At 42.1% G+C, this 19,659-nt stretch overlaps 1 protein-coding gene and 1 non-coding gene across 4 annotated transcripts in view; one reads left to right on the top strand and one right to left on the bottom strand.

Moving 5' to 3' along the window:
- pcp4a (Purkinje cell protein 4a) overlaps window positions 1-19,659 on the bottom strand; it is a 38,924-nt gene that overhangs the window by 10,241 nt on the left and 9,024 nt on the right. The gene's annotated exons all lie outside the window — the stretch shown is intronic.
- Window positions 4,728-4,799, top strand: trnat-ugu (transfer RNA threonine (anticodon UGU)). Its single transcript has one exon. It is a non-coding gene; the product is annotated as a tRNA-Thr (tRNA).

The raw sequence follows: 19,659 nt of genomic DNA, 5'->3' as shown, positions 1-19,659 counted from the left end.
TTTGAGCTGCTCAAACACTTAGCAGAGAAAAAGAATAATACTAAGAGTTACAATCTGATCAAAATCAATCAGGTATAGAAAATTCAACAGGGATAAGGGTTTTCCCTGACTCTGCTGCCTGGACCCCTAAATGAAGCCAAATATCTCCCCCAGTGTCCCCTTATGCCATGAGGAGAGCCAGTGGAAAAGAAAATATTTTGGCAACTTGGCCGTGTGTTTTTCTGTTTACATGCAGAAATCAAAGTGAATCCTTTGGGATTCCTGGTATCATGCTGTCTCTCAGCTGCTTGATTGTGCTCTGTTACTCAGCAAGACAGGAGCGGTGCCATAGATCACACCTCCACCCACTACAAGCGAGCGCTCAGCCAGACAGCCAGAACCGAGAGAAGAGCGACCATAATGTTTGAGCAATTGTTTTGGTGCAGTGTGAAGTTGCAGCACAATATTGATAAATCAAGACAAATGAACAGAGGCTAATAAAAAGCTGCAGGTCAAAGCTGGACGCGTACTTCAATCATTTGAATCTGTCTTCCTTAGTCTTTTCAGATATGAAGGCATCAGGTTATATTTCAACTTTTCATCAAAGGGCTGAAAGGAGGGATGTGTGTGTTTTGCTGTGTTGTGTGAGATTATTTGCTTTTTTTTAATCTCTGTCTCAAAAAAGTCACTTTGAGCCAAAGTTGGAGATGGAACAACATTATTCCTAAAAAAAAAGTTACTTAATGCATCATATCTTTTTCAAATGATATTAGGGGCTACAGGCTGTGATAACAATAAAAACTAGAAGCACTCAGAGAGTGCAAACCTCCGCCAAGGCCATAGGGTCACTGACGCTGTAATACGTGTATCTAAATACTGTGAAATAATTTTTTTGTCTTTCCCAGACAACAATAACCCCCTATCCCGCAATAGTGAGGAATCCTTAAAAAAATTCCTGGATCCAGATCGTGATCCGGATCACCACCAAAATGTAATCACTTATTCCTCTTGTCACTTCCAATCACTCCACAAAATTTCATCGAAATCCATTCATAACTTTTGGAGTAATCCTGCTGACAAACAGACAAACAAACAAACCAACGCGACCGACAACATAACCTCCTTGGCGGAGGTAAAAAAACTTGAACCTTAAATGCTGCAGAATACTTTTCTGTTTTACAACAGCAGTGTGACTACATATAATGTACTCATATAACCACTCTATTCTTCCCATAACAGTCCTCCATTTTTCACAGCTTACATAACAACTGCATTCTAAATCACATGATGGTTTTCAGGAGCAATGAGCAAATTTCAATTGAGTTGTTTTCACGGCCCATCCCAGTCTTTACTTAAGCTTGACTCTCACTATTTGTGCGCTCTAATTCAGTTGGGGAAGCAGCTTTGTCATTGTTTGCCAGGAACACATGTTTAACAAAGCACTTTAATTCTACAGAAAAATTTTAAGACAGTACAAAGGGAAAAGGGAGAAGCATCAGTGCAGATGTGACTTAAAATCACATCTGCACTTGTCAGTGCTGCTTGTCTCTCATCAACCAATCAACCAATCAAAATAAAAAAAAGGAAGGACTTGCACACTTGCAACAACCATGATACTTCAACCATGGCTGAAACTGATCTTGGACGGAGATCCACAAGAAGTCCACATTTTAAATTCTGATCAATAAAAAGTTGAATATGGAACAAGGCGCATCCCTGTTAAGTTCAAGGCACTCAGGGCATTTGCTGTTTCAGTGACTTCAAGGAGTTATGACCATGGTGGCTAATGTTCCCCACAGCTCTTTATCAGAACCACTTTTATACTCATTATATTGGGCAGCATCTGCAATAAATGACACTTTAATGCCCACTTATATGCAGATGACACTTTATTCTAATTCCAAGTGAAGAGGCTGATAATTATCCAAGGCTTGAACACCATTAAATAACTGCTACATTTCCTTTCTTGGTGGAGATTTTTTCACCAAAGCAGAGACCTACAAAGATGTCACTTTTAGATCATTCATTTTATTTTGAGAAATACACCAGTGCCTTTCAAGGGAACTGTATGGTACTTGAGTAAATTACTCTTTGTACTGATTTATAGTTTCTATTGTAGTCCTTAGTTGTTTCTTTGTCTGTATAATCCTGAGTGTTTTTTGTGTGTTTTCTGTATTTCACCTGTCTACATCTTCTAGTTTGTCAGTATGAGATCTTCTTGGTCCTTTTTGTTAATTCTTGTTTTTAAGTTCATTTTTATATGTGCCTTTATTCACTGCCTGGCCAGAAAAAAAGCTGTCACCTGGATTAAACTAGGCAAATAGGTACGAGCCTCCTGTTGGATAATTACTGCATTGGCGATTACCTTTCAGCTGGCAACAAGTTATTTAACTCCAACTGATGCAAAGAGTTGTTTCTCATTTCTTTAACAACCATGTCAAACGGCACAAGTTGCGTGGTTGTGGAAAAGATGAGGAAGGTCAAATCATTGGCATGCATCAAGCAGAGAAAACATCTAAGGAAATTGCAGAAACTACTAAAACTGGGTTAAGAACTGTGCAACGCATTATTAAAAACTGGAAGGATAGTGGGGACCCATCGTCTTCTAGGAAGAAATGTGGCCAGAAAAAAATCCTGAATGATTGTGATAGGCGATCACTTAAATGTTTGGTGAAATCAAATCAAATAAAAACAACAGTAGCAGTCAGGGCTATCTTTAATAGTGAAAGTAACAGCATTTCCAGACGCACAATGTGAAGGGAACTCAAGGGATTGGGACTGAACAGCTGTGTAGCCTTAAGAAAACCACTAATCAGTGAGGCTAACTGGAAAAAAGGCTTCAATTTGCTAGGGAGCATAAAGATTGGACTCTGGAGCAATGGAAGAAGGTCATGTGGTCTGATGAGTCCAGATTTACCCTGTTCCAGAGTGATAGGCGCATCAGAGTAAGAAGAGAGGCAGGTGAAGTGATGCACCCATCATGCCTAGTGCCTACTGTACAAGCCTTTGGGGGCAGGTTTAGGTCTAGGTCTAGGTTCAGCAACATTATGTGCTCAAAGAATGAGGTCAGCTGACTACTTGAATATAGTAAGTAGTCAGCATTATTCCATCAATGGATTTTTTCTTCCCTGATGGCACGGGAATATTCCAAGATGACAATGCTAGGATTCATCGGGCTCGAATTGTGAAAGAGTGGTTCTAGGAGCATGAGATCATTTTCAGACATGGATTGGCCACCACAGAGCCCAGACCTTTGCACAGTGGTCAGAATCTGCCATCATCACTGCAAGATCTTGGTGAAAAATTAATGCAACACTGGATGGAAATAAATCTTGTGACATCGCAAGGTTATCGAAACAATGCCACAGTGAATGCATGCCATAATCAAAGCTAAAGGCGGTCCAACAAAATATTAGTGTGTGACCTTTTTTTTGGTGGCAACTTTTTTTGGGCCATGCAGTGTATTTTCCTCCTTACAGCCTGCCCCAAGACAGTGTCAAGAACTCTCTCATCTGGAGGTTCTTCTGCCACAGACCATCAGAACAATCTCAAAGGGTTTTGAATTAGTTGTTTGCTTCCTTGTTGGCCTCCTGCTCAGACTCTTTGAGGGGTTTGACTCCCCATTTACATGAACAAATTGGAGTCTATGAGATAAATATGATTCAAACCACTGCAGTGCAGTACCTTTAGAGGATGCTTTCAGAGCCAGTGTACAAAAAAGAAACAAACAACAACAAAACATAGACTTTTATAAAGGATGCAGAGGTGCCTTAAAGCTGCTTAACATCTTGTTCTAATGGACATCAGTTTGACTGCTGTTTGCAACGAAACAACCCCCCATTTTTTCAGTTTAAGCAAGGCATGGTGGCCAAGCGGCAAGGCGTTGGTCTAGTAAACCAAAGATCGTGGGTTCAAGTCCCATCTGTGCCTTCAGCATGACCTTGGATGGTAGGTGCTTAAGTCACTGCTCAAAAGTGTTAAGGCTGCCTCCTTTCTAATCAGCTGTTAGCGTCACTCCACCTTCCATGTGTCTGTTGTAGGACTGTCTTGCTTGAGGCTCCTCTGCAACTCCACACGGTGATCTGAGGGTGGTGCTCCTCTTGTTTGCGACTCAAGACCGGAGGGTGTCCTCCAGCTATTGAGGGATCACACTCCTCAGCCTGTTGCAAGAGTATGGGGTGTCTGGTCCATTGTTGCGGTGACGGCTGAAGGCATTGGGAAATTGACAGACTGATTGGGGCTGGGTCTGCTCTGATGCATTAGGTGTGTATGTGACCATAGATGTCTAGCAACATTAAGAACAGAATTAGACTCATTTCAAAGGAGAGCAATGGTCTTGTAAGCCAAATGTCTTGGGCTCAGTGACCATCCATGACTTTAATGTCAACTGGAGACAATGTGTGGAAAGGCCATTTCAATGTGTAGTCATGGCCTGTCCAAACAGATGCAAGCAATTGTGGGGTCTAGAAGGGGAAACCAGCTAGCTTAAACATGCATTCTTTCTAATGACTAGCAGAGGTCACTCTTCATTCTTTCTTTCTATTCCCACTGATCAGTTTAAACACTGATTGTGACATGTGCCTTTGCTACTTTTAAGAGACGGAGATGGCTAGCAGCACTGACAGGATCAAAGATGATGATGTCATGGAATGTGAAAGATCTCAAAGACTGGAACTGTAAAGTGATTTGAGCCGAGTCGATGTGATTTCTGTATCTGCGTCACAGCCCCGGTTTTTCAGCTTAAGCAAGGCATGGTGGCCAAGCGGCAAGGCGTTGGTCTTGTAAACCAAAGATCATGGGTTCAAATCCCATCCGTGCCTGCAGCATGATCTTGGAATGCTTTGCGTTTGCGAAGGGCAAGCACTAAAACCTTAAGCCAGTACTCAAAAGTATTAAGCTTGGCATCTTTCTAATCATTTGTTAGCTGAGGCATGCATGCTTTTACTGAAATTGAGTTGCTTTTAAAGGATGCTTTCAGAGTCAGTGTGCTAAAAAAGAAACAAACTACAACAAAACATAGACGGTTATAAAAGATGCAGAGGTGCTATAAAACTGCTTAATACCTATAGCAAGCTCTAATCTCTGTAATAAAATGTTATGGTCAACAGTATCAAAAGCTGCACTGAGGTCCAACAGGACAAGAACAGAGATAAGTCCACTGTCAGAGGCTGTAAGAAGATCATTTGTAACCTTCACTAATGCTGTTTCTGTACTGTGATGAATTCTGAAACCTGACTGAAACTGTTCAAATAAACCGTTCCTCTGCAGATGATCAGTTAGCTGTTTTACAACTACTCTTTCAAGAGTCTTTGAGAGAAAAGGAAGGTTGGAGATTGGCCTATAATTAGCTAAGACAGCTGGGTCAAGTGATGGCTTTTTAAGCAGAGGTTTAATTACAGCCACCTTGAAGGTCTGTGGTACATAGCCAACTAATAAAGACTGATTGATCATTTTTAAGATTGAAGCATCAATAATTGGAAAGACTTCTTTGAACAGTCTAGTAGGAATGGGATCTAACAAACATGTTGCTGGTTTGGAGGAAGTAACTATTGAAGTTAACTCTGAAAGATCAACTGGAGCAAAAGAGTCTAAACAAATACCAGCAGTGCTGAAAGCAGCCGAACATGAAGAATAATCTTTGAGATGGTTATGAATAATTTTTTCTCGAATGTCTAAAATTTTATTTGTAAAGAAATCCATGAAGTCACTACTAGTTAACGTGAAAGGAATACTCGGCTCTACAGAGCTCTGACTCTTTGTCAGCCTGGCTACAGTGCTGAAAAGAAACCTGGGGTTGTTCTTATTTTCTTCAATTAATGATGAATAGTAAGATGTCCTAGCTTTACGGAGGGCTTTTTTATAGAGCAACAAACTCTTTTTCCAGGCTAAATGAGCATCTTCTAATTTAGTGAGACGCCATTCCCTCTCCAGCTTTCGGGTTATCTGCTTTAAGCTGTGTGTTTGTGAATTATACCACGGAGTCAGGCACTTCTGATTTGAAGCTTTCCTTTTCAGAGGAGCCACAGTATTCAAAGTTATACGCAGTGAGGATGTAAAACTATTGACGAGATAGCATGCTAAGTTGGAGTAATTTGTTGTGTAGCTGTCCCGGGGTGATTGTATTGAAAGCTGAACTAAAGTCTAAGAATAAAATTCTTGCATATGTTACTGAGTGTTCAAGCTGTTGAAGAATAAACTGGAGTGCCATGTTCACTGTGTCGTCCACTGATCTGTTTGCCCAGTATGCAAATTGCAGGGGGTCTAGCAGAGGTTCTGTGATGTTCTTCAGATGGGAGAGCACCAGTCTCTCAAAGGATTTCATGACTACAGAGGTCAATGCAACGGGCCTGCAGTCATTCAATCCTGTGATGGTTGCTTTCTTGGGAACTGGTACTATGGTGGTCAGGTATACGGACTAGCCTGAAAATTAGTGAAAAAGCAGCCAATGTCCAAAAAAAAACTTTGAAAGGCCTTTAGAAAGTCGGGAGTACCATTGCTCAAGATCATTTTAAAAATTAAAAGAAAGTCTGGCTCCTTGGAAGCAAAATAGTCAAACAAGTGGCGGCTTGAGACTTTTGCACAGTACTGGCCATTCTGTAATTCTTGAGTTCTGCTCCTAGTGTGTTCCTACTGAAATATGGTTTGTGGGTCTGTAGTATTCCTATATTTTAGGTATAGGTATGGGGTGGCTGTAGCTCAGTAGGTAGAGCAGGTCACCTACTGATCAGAAGGTCAGTGGTTCAATTCCTGGCTACTGCAGGCTGCATGCCAATGTATCCTTGGGCAAGATACTTAACCCCAAGTTGCTCTCTGACCGTTCCGTCGGAGTATGAATGTGAGTGAATGTTAGATAATTAAAGCACTTAGCTTAATTAATTAATCATGGAAGTGCTTGTATGAATGGATGTGCATGGGTAAATGTAAAATGTGTTGTATAAGCGCTTTGAGTGCTCATATCTGAGTAGAAAAGCGCTATATAAGAACTAGTCCATTTACCATATTTTGCCTACAATCTACTTACTGTAGCTCTGCAAGACTTGATCAAATTTCCCCTCCTCTCATGCAATATTACTCTGAATTGAAGCACATTGCAAAGACAGAAGGATATCTTGAGATGCAGTTTATTAGAGAATAATGCGCTGATAAAAAGTCCTGATAAAAATTTATATTTATGAGTGAAAAAAGTTTCAGACTGATTCATGCCAGCAGAAGCTGTCACTGTAGCACATCTGAACTCCTGTAGTTGTCCACTTTCCATAAACTCTCACACCTAACAGCTATGACCTTGACAATAAGGAACACATGTGACAGAAGCTGGGACAGCAAGGTGAGATGCCTGCTGTGATGATGATTAATACTGGTAAAGGAGCAAGTACCACAGACACTTTTGTTGTATATAATTAGAAAAACAAAAGAAAAGGGGAAACGTTCATAGTACTTTATATACTGCAATAGAAAACACAGCAAATTTATTTATAGAAGGTTTGAAATGGAAGTATGAAAAAAGTAGAAAAACTGACGTATGAAAAATCACAAAAGAAAGGGGATATATAAATGCAAGTGCTCCAATAGTTTCAGTGGGCGATGGCCATGCTAAGGCTCTGAGGCCCATCACTCTGAACTCTCAGGACTCTTTTTAATCTACATTTAGGAACAGCCAAGTGGGATCTAATTAGTTTTAATATAGGCTGTGGACACTAAGAACCTGCTGGGTTCATGAAGTAAAAGATTTGTGATAGATACAGTAGTCATCTCAGAAAAGCATTTCAGTATCTTCACTGTATAAGCCCCAGATTAAACACTTTAAATTTTAGAATGTGGCAGAACCTTTGTTTAAGGTAATACATGCAACGAAGAACAAAACAGAACTGTGTTCTAAGCAGAAGGAATTTGCTAATTTGGGACCAGTTTCAGTGTCCACACCGGGAAGCTTCCATGCATTATTCAACTGTGGTTCCCTGAGTTTGTGCTTAAATAATACATAGCTTGTGTTTGGTAGATTAATGACTGTTTTGAACTGTTCTGTTGAGTTCTTAGTCATGCAACAATTATTTGGTTCACTTAGCTTTATAGCTTTTTTCAGCAGCTGTATCAATTTGTTTCACAAGACAGAAAGAAATTATGTCTCATTTCCATTTTGCTAATGTAAAGTTTGGGGATGTCCAGCACCTCTAATAAACAACACATAGCTAGTACAGACTGCTTTTTTAAATAGGATCTACCACCAGGTTTCATCCATACAGCAAGGCTGAACTGCCAGGTCAATCACTAGCATTAGCTGTTAAAAGATCATTGATGTATTCAGTTCTATAATTTGCTATTTGCATTTACTTGGATATGTTGTCATTCCTTTGCATGCACTACAAACATCAAAACAAATCCAGAGTATCAGACCAGGAAGCTGGACGTGAGCAGATTGTGAGTCTCATACATCTCCCTGTGCCAATGCCATGTTTAGCTAAACTAAACCTAACTGAGTTACTGGCTGGTGTTTGAGCAGGGCTTATGCGCTGCTTATGCAGTTTTTCTTTTTTTTTTTTAGCCTTTATAGTCCCTGAGGAGGATCCCCGATGTTTGCTTGCTTCCAGTCCCATATGCCGGAGACAGAAGGAGCTTGACAAATGGATGGAAGTGATGATAATTATATTGCTAATGATGACGTCCTTCTGTACAATGTACAGTGTGTGCCACCCATTGTCATGGTTGATAAACACTAGAAATTATTATTTTTCTCATCTGTGTGGTGCTGTATCAGATGTAGGACTGTTTTATGTGTGTCCGTATGCAAAACGCAGACATATGATGTGTAGCCACTATCAGTAGCTCAAAGTAGCTCCCCACAAAGCTCATATGAGTTCCTACACAGAGTACAAGGAAACACATTTCCTTTAACTGACAGGTTTTATTGATCATTTTAGCAGCTTTTTAATGATCAAAGTCTTTCAAGGGACATAAAAGGCTTTTTTTTTCCTAAGAAGTGCTGAAATGTGTCCAAAGTGCAGTATCTGAAAACGTCCATCCACTAAAATTATCAGTAGGGGTGAAGTAAATTAAAACAGAGAAATTAAGTTTCCAAATATATATATATATATATATATATATATATATATAGATAAGATAAGATAAGATAAGATAAGATAAGATAAGATAAGATAAGATAAGATAAGATAGTGTTTATTTGTCACATGCACAGTTATACACAGTACAATGCACAGTGAAATGTATTTTGTACCTGCAACCTTATATACACACACAAATAAATAAGAAGAATAAAAATAAAAAAAAGTAATTCACACTATACACTATACTCTATATACTATACACTATACACACTTTTTAAATTATAATATTTACACTGTGCAATAATGGTCCAGTTAGGGCTCAGAGTTGAGCAGACGGATGGCTTGTGGGTAAAAACTCTTCTTCAACCTTTCAGTCTTAGCCCTCAGGCAGCGGTAACGCCGGCCTGATGGGAGCAGGGAGAAGAGAGAGTGTCCGGGGTGGCTGGACTGTTTTAGGATCTTCATGGCCCTCAGCCTGCACTGCTTGGTGTAAATGTCCTGCAGGTTGGGGAGGGTGGTTCTGATGGTCCGTTCAGCTGAACGAACCACCCTTTTTAGGGCCATGAAGTCCTGCTTGGTGCAGTTTCCCATCCAGGTGGTGATGCTCCCACGCATGATGCTCTCAATGGTGCAGGTGTAAAAGTTCCTGAGCACCTTGAGTGGGAGCTTGAAGTCTCTCAGCCGCCTGAGGAGGTAGAGACGCTGTCTGGCCTTCTTCACAGTGATGTTTATGTGATGAGTCCAGGACAGGTCCTGTGAGATGGTCACTCCCAGGTATTTGAAGGTGTCCACTCTTTCCACCTCAGCACCACTGATGACAAGTGGATGGTAGTCCCTCTGCTGCTTCCTGCTGAAGTCCACGATCAGTTCCTTTGTTTTGCTGACGTTGAGCAGGAGGTGGTTCTCCTGGCAGCAGTTCTCCAGGCGGGAGACCTCTCTCCTGTAGGCTGTCTCCTCATTGTGAGAGATTAGTCCCACAACAGCAGTGTCGTCAGCAAACTTGATGATGACGTTGGACTCTGACGTGGCCTCGCAGTCATGGGTGTACAGTGAGTACAGCAGAGGGCTGAGCACACAGCCTTGGGGGGATCCAGTGTTGAGGGTGAGGGAGGATGAGGTGAGGTGACCCACTCGTACCACCTGTGGTCTGCTGGTCAGGAAGCTGTGAACCCACCTGCACAGGGATGGGCCCAGGCCCAGGTCCAGCAGCTTAGAGACCAGCCTGGAGGGAACTATGGTGTTGAATGCTGAGCTGTAATCTACAAACAGCACTCTCACATAGTTCCCCTTACCGGTGTCTATGTGTGAAAGGGTCTTGTGGAGGAGGAAGGATATGGCGTCATCTGTGGATCTGTCTGGCCGGTATGCAAACTGTAGTGGGTCGAGGGTGGTGGGCAGTGAGGAGGTGATGAATGTCTTGATGAGTCTCTCAAAACACTTCATCACCACAGAGGTGAGCGCTATGGGCCTGAAGTCATTGGGGCTGCTGGGGTGTGGTTTCTTTGGGACAGGGACTATGATGGACTTTTTAAAGCAGGTGGGAATCACACACAGTTTCAGTGAGAGGTTGAATATCACTGTAAACACAGGTGCCAGCTGGTCAGCGCAGGTCTTAAGGACACGTCCACTAATACCGTCTGGTCCAGCCGCTTTCCTGGTGTTTACACGTCTAAACGCCCTCCTCACGTCGCGCTCCGTCACAGTGAGTGTCTCCGCCCCTCCGGCCGGGAGCGCAGCGGGCTGTCGGCTTCCCGACTCAAAGCGCGCAAAGAAGATGTTGAGTTCATCAGCCAGAGAAGCGTCGGCACTCACCGGGTGTGTGTGTGGTGCTTTGTAGTCCGTGATGGTGCGTAGTCCCTGCCACAGTCCCCTGGGGTCAGACTGTTGTAGTTGCTGTTCCAGTCTGCGGCCGTAGCGATGTTTTGCCTCTTTCACCGCTCTGCGGACGTTGTATGATGCAACCTTGTAGTCCTCCATGTTCCCAGAGGCGAGGCCAGAGTTGTAGGCAACGGTGCGGGACCTCAGGGCGTCGCGGACAGATTTATCCACCCACGGCTTCTGGTTGGGAAAAGTCCTGATGGTCCTCCTAAGTGAAGTGTCTTCAACAACTTTCCCAATAAATCCCACAACAGTTTCCGTAAACTCCTCGATGTCTCCGCCCGCGCTGCTGCGAAACATGTCCCAGTCGGTTGAATCCAACGCACCCTGCAGAGCGGCCTCTGTTTGATCAGACCACCGTGTCACTTCTCTCACAGCAGGGGGTTCCTGCCTGAGCCGTTGTTTGTATTTCGGCATGAGAAGTATATATATATATATATATATATATATATATATATATATATATATATATATATATATTTGGAAACTTAATTTCTCTGTTTTAATTTACTTTACCCCTACTAATTTTTTTTTGTTTGTTTGTTTGTTTAGTGATTTGGGCTGCTACAGGTACACAATGCAACCACACAGATGAATTCTGGCCAGCATTTGTTCTTTAGCAGATTGGTTTGAGTATCAGCAGAAGCTCACATTTGTTTCTACAATAGCAGAATGATGTATATATGCCCGGACTTGTTGTTTCCATCACTCTTTCCTCATGTGATGCTCATTTATCTTTTCCCTCAGTGACTGATTTCATAACACTTGGCAATTGGTAAAATAAATAAATTACCTTGGCAGTGTGTGGGGGGCTATTTTTGGTTCTTATTGCAGCTCAGGCTCCCCAGAGAGACTCCATGCTGCACTCAGGATCTATTAACAATTTAACGAGGAGACAGCAAAACTAGGTCACAGACAGCTCATTCCACCACCATTACAATTGTGTAGCAGCTTCCCCACCACCAGACTGGAAACAGAGATGACAGCATGTAAGATTGACACTGCTGAGTGATGACTAAAAGAGCAGCGTGATGACACAGTTGAAGGACTAGGTTTTTCTTTTCATACAATCATTCCAATTAAAAAACAAACAAAAAACAAAAACAACAACAAACAAACAAACAACCCTCCCACCCTCAGTTTTTTAGAGTTTCTGACTCCACTTCAGTTCAGTTCAGTTTTATTTATGTAGTGCAAAATCACAACAACAGTCACCTCAAGGCACTTATATTGCAAGGTAAAAACCCTGCAATAATACAGAGAAAATCCCCAACAACCCTTATGAGCAAGTACCTGACAACAGTGGTGAGGAAAAACTCCCTTTTAACAGGAAGAAACTTCCAACAGAACCAGGCTCAGGGAGGGGCAGCCATCTCCCATAACTGGTTGGGGAACCAACCACTGGACGAACCAATCTGAGAATGCCAAGCCTAAACCACGGTTGTCTCAATCTGTATTTCTTTAATTGATAGTGCTTGTAGTATAAAATGTTTTGTTTAGCCCAGGATCTTCGCTCTGTTGGCAAGGCGAGTCACAGCCAGACTGCTGGGATGGCCTGTGTCTTCTTGAACCAAATTGCCCTTGTACACAAAATTCTTCTGATTCTTTAATATATTAAATGTTATATTTTTAAATGTGTTTTAGGTGTCTTCCACCGCAAATTAAAAACAACACATGTGACAGGTGAGGGCAGAGAGACAGTGTTTGCCTCCACGCATCCTGCATTTGGGCCGTCACTTCCTCCAGACTGCTGTACGGCTCTCTGGGGTTTGGCATCCAGGCCCAGCAGAGGCATCTGCTACTCCGGCTTTGTCGGCTCCCTTTCTCAGGGGAAGTAAGGTACCCACTGCCAGCACTCCACACCACAGTCAGAGATGTCTTCTTTGCCTGCGTCTGCTGATGCTGGACTTCTGAGAACCCACTTTCAGTGAGTAGAACTGTTTTAATCACAGGTGCTCCTCATCTGCTGGAACCAGTTATTTAAAAGACAGAGTTGGACATTAAAAACTGTTGTTTCCAAACATCCATTCTCTTCCGCTTATCCTGTTCAAGGTCACGGGGGGGCTATCCCAGCAAACATAGGGCAAGAGGCAGGGTACACCCTGTACAGGTCGCCAGCCTGTGGCAGGGCCAACACAGAGAGACAGACAAATGGTAAATGGACTAGCTCTTATATAGGACTTTTCTACTCTGTTTGAGCACTCAAAGCACTTATACAACACGTTTACCCCATTCATACAAGCACTTCCATGATTAACTAAGCTAAGAGCTTTTATTATCTAACATTCATACACCAACGATTGTGCCGGAGAGCACCTTGGGGTTAAGTATCTTGCCCAAGGATACATTGGCATGCAGCCTGGACTAGCCAGGAATCAAACCGCTGACCTTCCAATCAGTAGGTGACCTGCTCTACCTCCTGAGCTACAGCCACCCTACATTCACACTCACATTCACATCTGTGGGTAATTTAGAGTGACCAATTAACCTAGCCCCAATAACTGCATGTCTGCATGTGTGGAGTTTGCATATTCTCCCCGTGTCTGCGTGGGTTTCCTCCAGGTACTCCGGTTTCCTCCCACAGTCCAAAGACATGCAGTTATTGGAGTTAGTTTCCAAACAAGTTACCAATAAAGAGACTTCATGTTGTGCTTCTGAGCCAACTAACTTTTCATGCTCTGTTTCTGAGCTGGTGAATCAAACTGTGTTTTCTGTTTCTGTGCTGGCTGCTAATAATAATAGGTCATGTTATCTTCCTGAGCTGACAAATAGCAATATTTCATGTTGTGTTTCAAAGCTTGCAAATAATATCATTTCATCTTCTGTTACTGAGCTGGCACATAATTATAACATTTCACATTATGAGCTGGCAAATAATAAAAATATTTCATGTTGTACTTCTGAGCCGGTGAATAATAACTTTTCATATTCTGTTCATGAGCCAGCTCCCTTTGAGACCTTTTGTTGTGCGGTCAAACAGAGACTTGTAATGGTTTCACTATGTTGGCCTTCCCTGAGACTGCTAATGTATCACTACCTGCACCTTGCATGCTGTGCCTCTCCTTGCTCCCAGAGTGAGGGTGTCCATGGTCCAGCCTCAGCTTCAGCCCCTCAAACCAGTGGTGGGTCCTGCGCAGCCCTGCTGTCAGGAGTGATGGCTGTATGCCCTGCACAGCCCCAGTTGGCAGAGAAGTTGAGAAGCTGTATGTTCTTAGCATCATGAGCAGCCTCTGCATCCTGAGCATTCCCAGCTGTCAGAGGATTCTGCTGGGAGCCCTGCACAGCCCCAGCCTGTTCAACCTGAGTTTCTTGTGTAACCTATGCATCCTGCGCCAAAACTGCCATAGCCCTAGTCATTATATGAGGTGGCTATGTGCCCTGCTGATCAGCCTCAGTGTCCTGAATTTCCTGTGAATCCTGAGTATCCTGTGTAAGAACTGCTGGCTGTGATCCCTGCGCAGCCCCAGCCAGTGCAGCCCCAGCTTCTTGAGAATCCCTATAGCAGGCTGCCAGGGTTCCAGTCATCTGGGATTGCAATGGGTCTTGCTGAACATTCCCCCTTAATCCTAAGAGTAAAGGGGCTGAGCAAGAGGGTCTTGCTCTGCCTGAGCCAGAGTGTCTGAAGCCAGAGGGTCCCGCTCCACCAGTGTCCTGAGCCAGAGAGTCTTGCTTCGCCTGAGCCAGAGACTCCCCCTTTGCCTGAGTCAGAGTGTCTGGAGAGAGAGTCCCACTCCATCTGAGCAAGAGTGTCCAGAGTCTCCACTCCCAGCCACCAGTCAAGTCATCCAAGGTGTCCCATCATCACCGTTGCCAGCCTCCTTCGGGGTCCCAATTCCCACGTCACCGGCCTCTTGAGGTCTCCCAATTCCCATGTTGTTGGCCTCTTGAGAGGCCCCATTTCCCACATCATCAACTCCCAGAGAGTATCATTCACCATCACCATCATCCTGTCATCTCCACTAGCACCGACCCCCTGAGAGACTCCTTTGCCTCCACTGGCTCCCTGTTTTCTTTGGTTTTGTTCCGGTCTCGGTGTCTGTATTTTAGTTCAGCTGTGTGTTTCCCCACCTGTCTCCACTTTCCTTCATCATCCTTCTATGTGTATATTGTCTGTCTCCCCTAGTCCTTTTTCAGATTGTCTGCTCCAGTTCCCCTAGTCCAAATGAGTTGTAGTTCCTCTCTGTTTCCCTTGCCTCAGTGTTTCCTAGCCTCTGAGAGTTCTCCAGAGTTAAGTTTCCTCAGTTCACAGTTTTCAGTGAGTTTGAAGTGTTCTAGTTGATTTCAGTTCCATTTTTGGACTTTGTGTTTGGCCATTTTTTTACCTCCCATTAGCCATGTAACAAAGATGGTGTGTTTTAAAGCCTGTTTGCCTCACTTCCTCCACACTCCACATAGTCAGCCTCTACTGACTGTGACAACACCACGTGGCTTTTAATCAGTATTTATCTCTCACTCACGTCTATAGCTTTTCTTTTGTCCTGTCTCCCTTCCCTCACCCCCAACCAGATGACTGGCCTTCCTGCTTCTGCCGGAGATTTCTTTCTGTTAAAAAGGGAGTTTTTTCTTCCCACTGTTGCCAAGTGCTTGCTCATAGGGGATTGTCTGATTGTTGGAGTTTTCTGATGAAAATGTTGATTTATTTCAGTAATTCCATTCAAAAAGTGAAACTTGTATATTATAGTGATTCATTACACACAGACTGATATATTTCAAATGTTTATGTCTTTTAATTTTGATGATTATAACTGACAACTAATGAAAACCCCAAATTCAGCATTGAATATTAAATATTGAAGACACCTGCTGCCACAATAATCAGCTAAATAACTCAAAACACTTGCAAAGGCCTTTAAATGGTCTCTCAGTCTAGTTCTGTAGGCTACACAATCATGGGGAAGACTGCTGACTTGACAGTTGTTCAAAAGACGACCACTGACACCTTGCACAATGAGGGCAAAACACAAAGGGTCATTGCTAAAGAGTCTGGCTGTTCACAGAGCTCTGTGTCCAAGCACATTAATAGAGAGGTGAAGGGAAGGAAAAGATGTGGTAGAAAAAAGTGTCCAAGCAATAGGGATAACTGCACCCTGGAGAGGATTGTGAAACAAAACCCATTCAAAAATGTGGGGGAGATTCACAAAGAGTGGACTGCAGCTGGAGACAGTGCTTCAAGAACCACCACGCACAGACGTATGCAGACATGGGTTTCAGCTGTCACATTCCTTGTGTCAAGCCACTCTTGAACAAGAGACCACGTCAGAAACATCTTGCCTGGACTAAAGACAAAAAGGACTGGACTGCTGCTGAGTGCTCCAAAGTTATGTTCTCTGATCAAAGTCAATTTTGCATTTCCTTTGGAAATCACGGTCCCAGAGTCTGGAGGAAGAGAGGAGAGGCACAGAATCCAGGTAGCAGTTAAGCCAGTATCAAGAAAAAGAATGGAAATGGAAATTATTAGGAATTAGTACACTGACATCACAGTGGGTAATGTTGATTGTAGAAAAGGGCCAGAGCACTCACTCACTCTCTCTTTCTCTCTGTCTATCTCTGTTTTTACTTGGCAGAACACCAATTAGTGATTAGAGAGCTCATCAAGCCCATGCTCTTCACTTGTATGTAGCCACAAGGGGAGGAAGGACCGTGGTGAGGGGAAATCACTGTTTTTCATTTTCCTTTATTCCATTTTATAATGACTGGACTGTGTGTACATGAAACATGTAAGTTCCTATTGTTCCTTATTCATTATGGGTTTGCTGTGTTGGTGAGCGGTGGTTGTACTTGTGAGCTCAGATCTGTTGGTGTATGTATAGCTTTGTGATTTTGGTCGTATGTGTGTATAATTTACAATAATTTAGTCAGTCATTGTTCACATCCTTCTTTCATTTGATGGTGATGTCTAGCAAAGCAGTAAAGGAACAGGTTGATCCATGTGACTCGCAAAAACAGTGCAAGTCACTTGATTCAATGCATCCATCCATCTTCTTCTGCTTATACAGTGCCAAATCACAACAGTTGTCTCAAAGTGATTTATATTTTCTTCCTGCTCTCGGTGGAGACGGATGCTTTTTTCTCTTCTCCCCAACCTTCCCTATCTACCCCTGCTTTTTGCTGCTTCGCTGCTTAGAGCGTCCCTTTACACATCCCCGAACTGGAATTTAAATTATGCATGACCTCAGACACCTGTCTGAGGTCATGCAGCTTGAATGGGTGTTCTGTTAACTGTAATTTCCCCATTGTGGAACTAATAAAGGTATCCGTATTCATATTGTAAGGTAAAGATCCTACAATAATGTCAAGTGTCCGTTATTCTTGTATTTACCCTTTGCTTGTAAATTGTGACTAAGTTGCTCTTTCTTTCTATTTGTTTTAATGTGCTTTATTTATTACTTTTCAAGAACCACATGGAACTCCTTGTCTTGTCCTGACCTCAGTAAACATTCCTAGCATTAACAGACATCCTGTGAAGTTCTTGCCAGACACCCTGCAGTGGACCAGTTCTCTGTAACCAATTCACGTACATATCTTGCCCGAGAATACTTTGGCATGCAGACTGGAGCAGCCAAGGATCAAATCACCAACCTGCTGTTTAGTAGATGATAGTGTTGTAGTCAAGACCACCTAACCCAAGACCGAGACAAGACCAAGACCAGAGTGTATCGAGACCGAGACAAGACCAAGACTTTTAGGGTCCAAGACCAGTCAAGACCAAGACCGAGGGAGGGCGAGACCGAGACAAGACCAAGACCAGTGCCTGACGCTACATGACCCAATAAAATGTGAAACATGATCAAAATCACTTCTCAAATTGATCTGAAAGATCCACATTCCCATAAAATCATCCTGATATTAAACACTCACAGCTCAAATAAATATAACCATCTTTATTTAATACTCCTGTGTGACTTCCATCATTTATCACAGAATGTACAACAATTATTCATAGTTCATCACAATAGTCTTAACTTTTCTCTGCCTTTCATAAACAATGCATAAAGTTATGTTGTTTTTAAACCAACAATCTTTGTCCATCCATCCATCCATCCATCCATCCTCTTTGTAAAAATGGGTGCTTTTTCAAAACCACATAGCTAAATGTGTACAACTGAAAAAATGGCAAACACTCATCGACAGTAAGAACTAAAGCCTTTAATCTTATACAGATTAAAGCTGCAGGATGTAACTTTTATAAAAAAAATCTGGTTTTTACATATTTGTTAAAACTGTCACCATGTCACGACAGTATGAGACTGATAATCTGCGAAAAAAATGGAGCTCCTCCACCTCCTCCCTGAACCATTGCCAGTCAAAAACAACCAATCAGAGCCAGGAGGAGGGTCTTAGCACTGTCAATCACTCCTCGTGTATGCTGCTCAATGTAGTTGTGTGCGATACTTCAAGATTTGGTATCGATCACCGATACTGATACCAATACGTTTTAATAATTATGAAGAATTTCCATGAAGTTTAACTGTTTGAGATTTTTTTCCCTTTGGATCATTAATTAGTTAAAATCCAGGATAGAATTGTGCAAAGTTTATATGTAAGTAGAAAATACTTTATCAAAATAAAAGTTATTTTTCTGAAACAATAGAATATTAACAAAACAATTTTCCCCATACATTGATGTCTGGAATTTTTTTTTTTTTTCATAAATTAAGTGTACAAAATCATCACTCAAGAACAAATGCAACTTTTTTTCCAAGTACATCGTTCAGAACGTATAATAAAAAAATTTAATAAAAAAAGTCCATTCACTAATTTTCTACAAATTTAAATTTAAATTTGCTTTAAATGTTTTATAGCAAAATCCTTTTTTTTTTTCCCAAATAAAATATGTTATGTGTCACATGCCAGTATAACAAAACACTGTGGGGAGGGGAGGAGCAAAGTGCTCTGTGATGTGACAGGAGCGACACTTAGACAGTCAGCTCGCATCTTTGATAAAAACGCAGCACTGCATACAAGAGAGAAACTGAAGCCAACGTATCGATCTCATTACACTGATATTGATCAATACCAATACCAACGTTGGCATCCATATTATCGATATTAGGATCGATCTGCCCACCACTAGCTCAATATACTAATGGTGGAGAAACAACTTACTTACTTCTCTGCTGTTACCATTGGTGGTGGCCGTGGTAACTTCAGGGTTCTAGCAAGAAATATTTCTCACCCCAGCGCTAACGCTAATGCTAGTAAGTAAGCTAATGCTATACACTAAATGCCGCTCCCACTTGTTAATTGAGTGATGGGGCCTAAGATGTAACTGGAAAGCAGTAATCAGTTTTTTTGGACGTGTAGTTACATTTCTCGAGGTGCATGTCAGGTTTGGTTCAGAGAGGATTTTCATTTATGCACAAAGGACCTCTAAAGAACTCTAAATCAGGCCTTATTAGATCGATAGAATGATAATTTTTGCATATAATCCAGAAAAGTTACATTTATATATCAAGCATTTAATGTGTCCCAGAGTGCCGTTTCCTTCCACTAATGTGTTTGCAGAAATCACATAAAAAAAACATACACAACAAAAACATAATCCAGATTCCTCAGCTGCTAAAAGCATTTCCTACATTTGAATATCAGCCACCATGTTGTGAACATAAACTATCACGTTTTTAATGCAACAATAGGAAGTGACATCATCTTGCTGGGAACTGTAGTTATTTTATTCTTGAAGGCCTCTCATAGCTCTACTGGTGCTGAAAACTAATGTTTGACTATGGCTTTCTGAATA

Source organism: Archocentrus centrarchus, chromosome 14 (genome assembly GCF_007364275.1).
Source record: "Archocentrus centrarchus isolate MPI-CPG fArcCen1 chromosome 14, fArcCen1, whole genome shotgun sequence".
Classification (NCBI taxonomy): Eukaryota; Metazoa; Chordata; class Actinopteri; order Cichliformes; family Cichlidae; genus Archocentrus; species Archocentrus centrarchus.
This window is presented reverse-complemented; position numbering and strand designations above follow the sequence as displayed.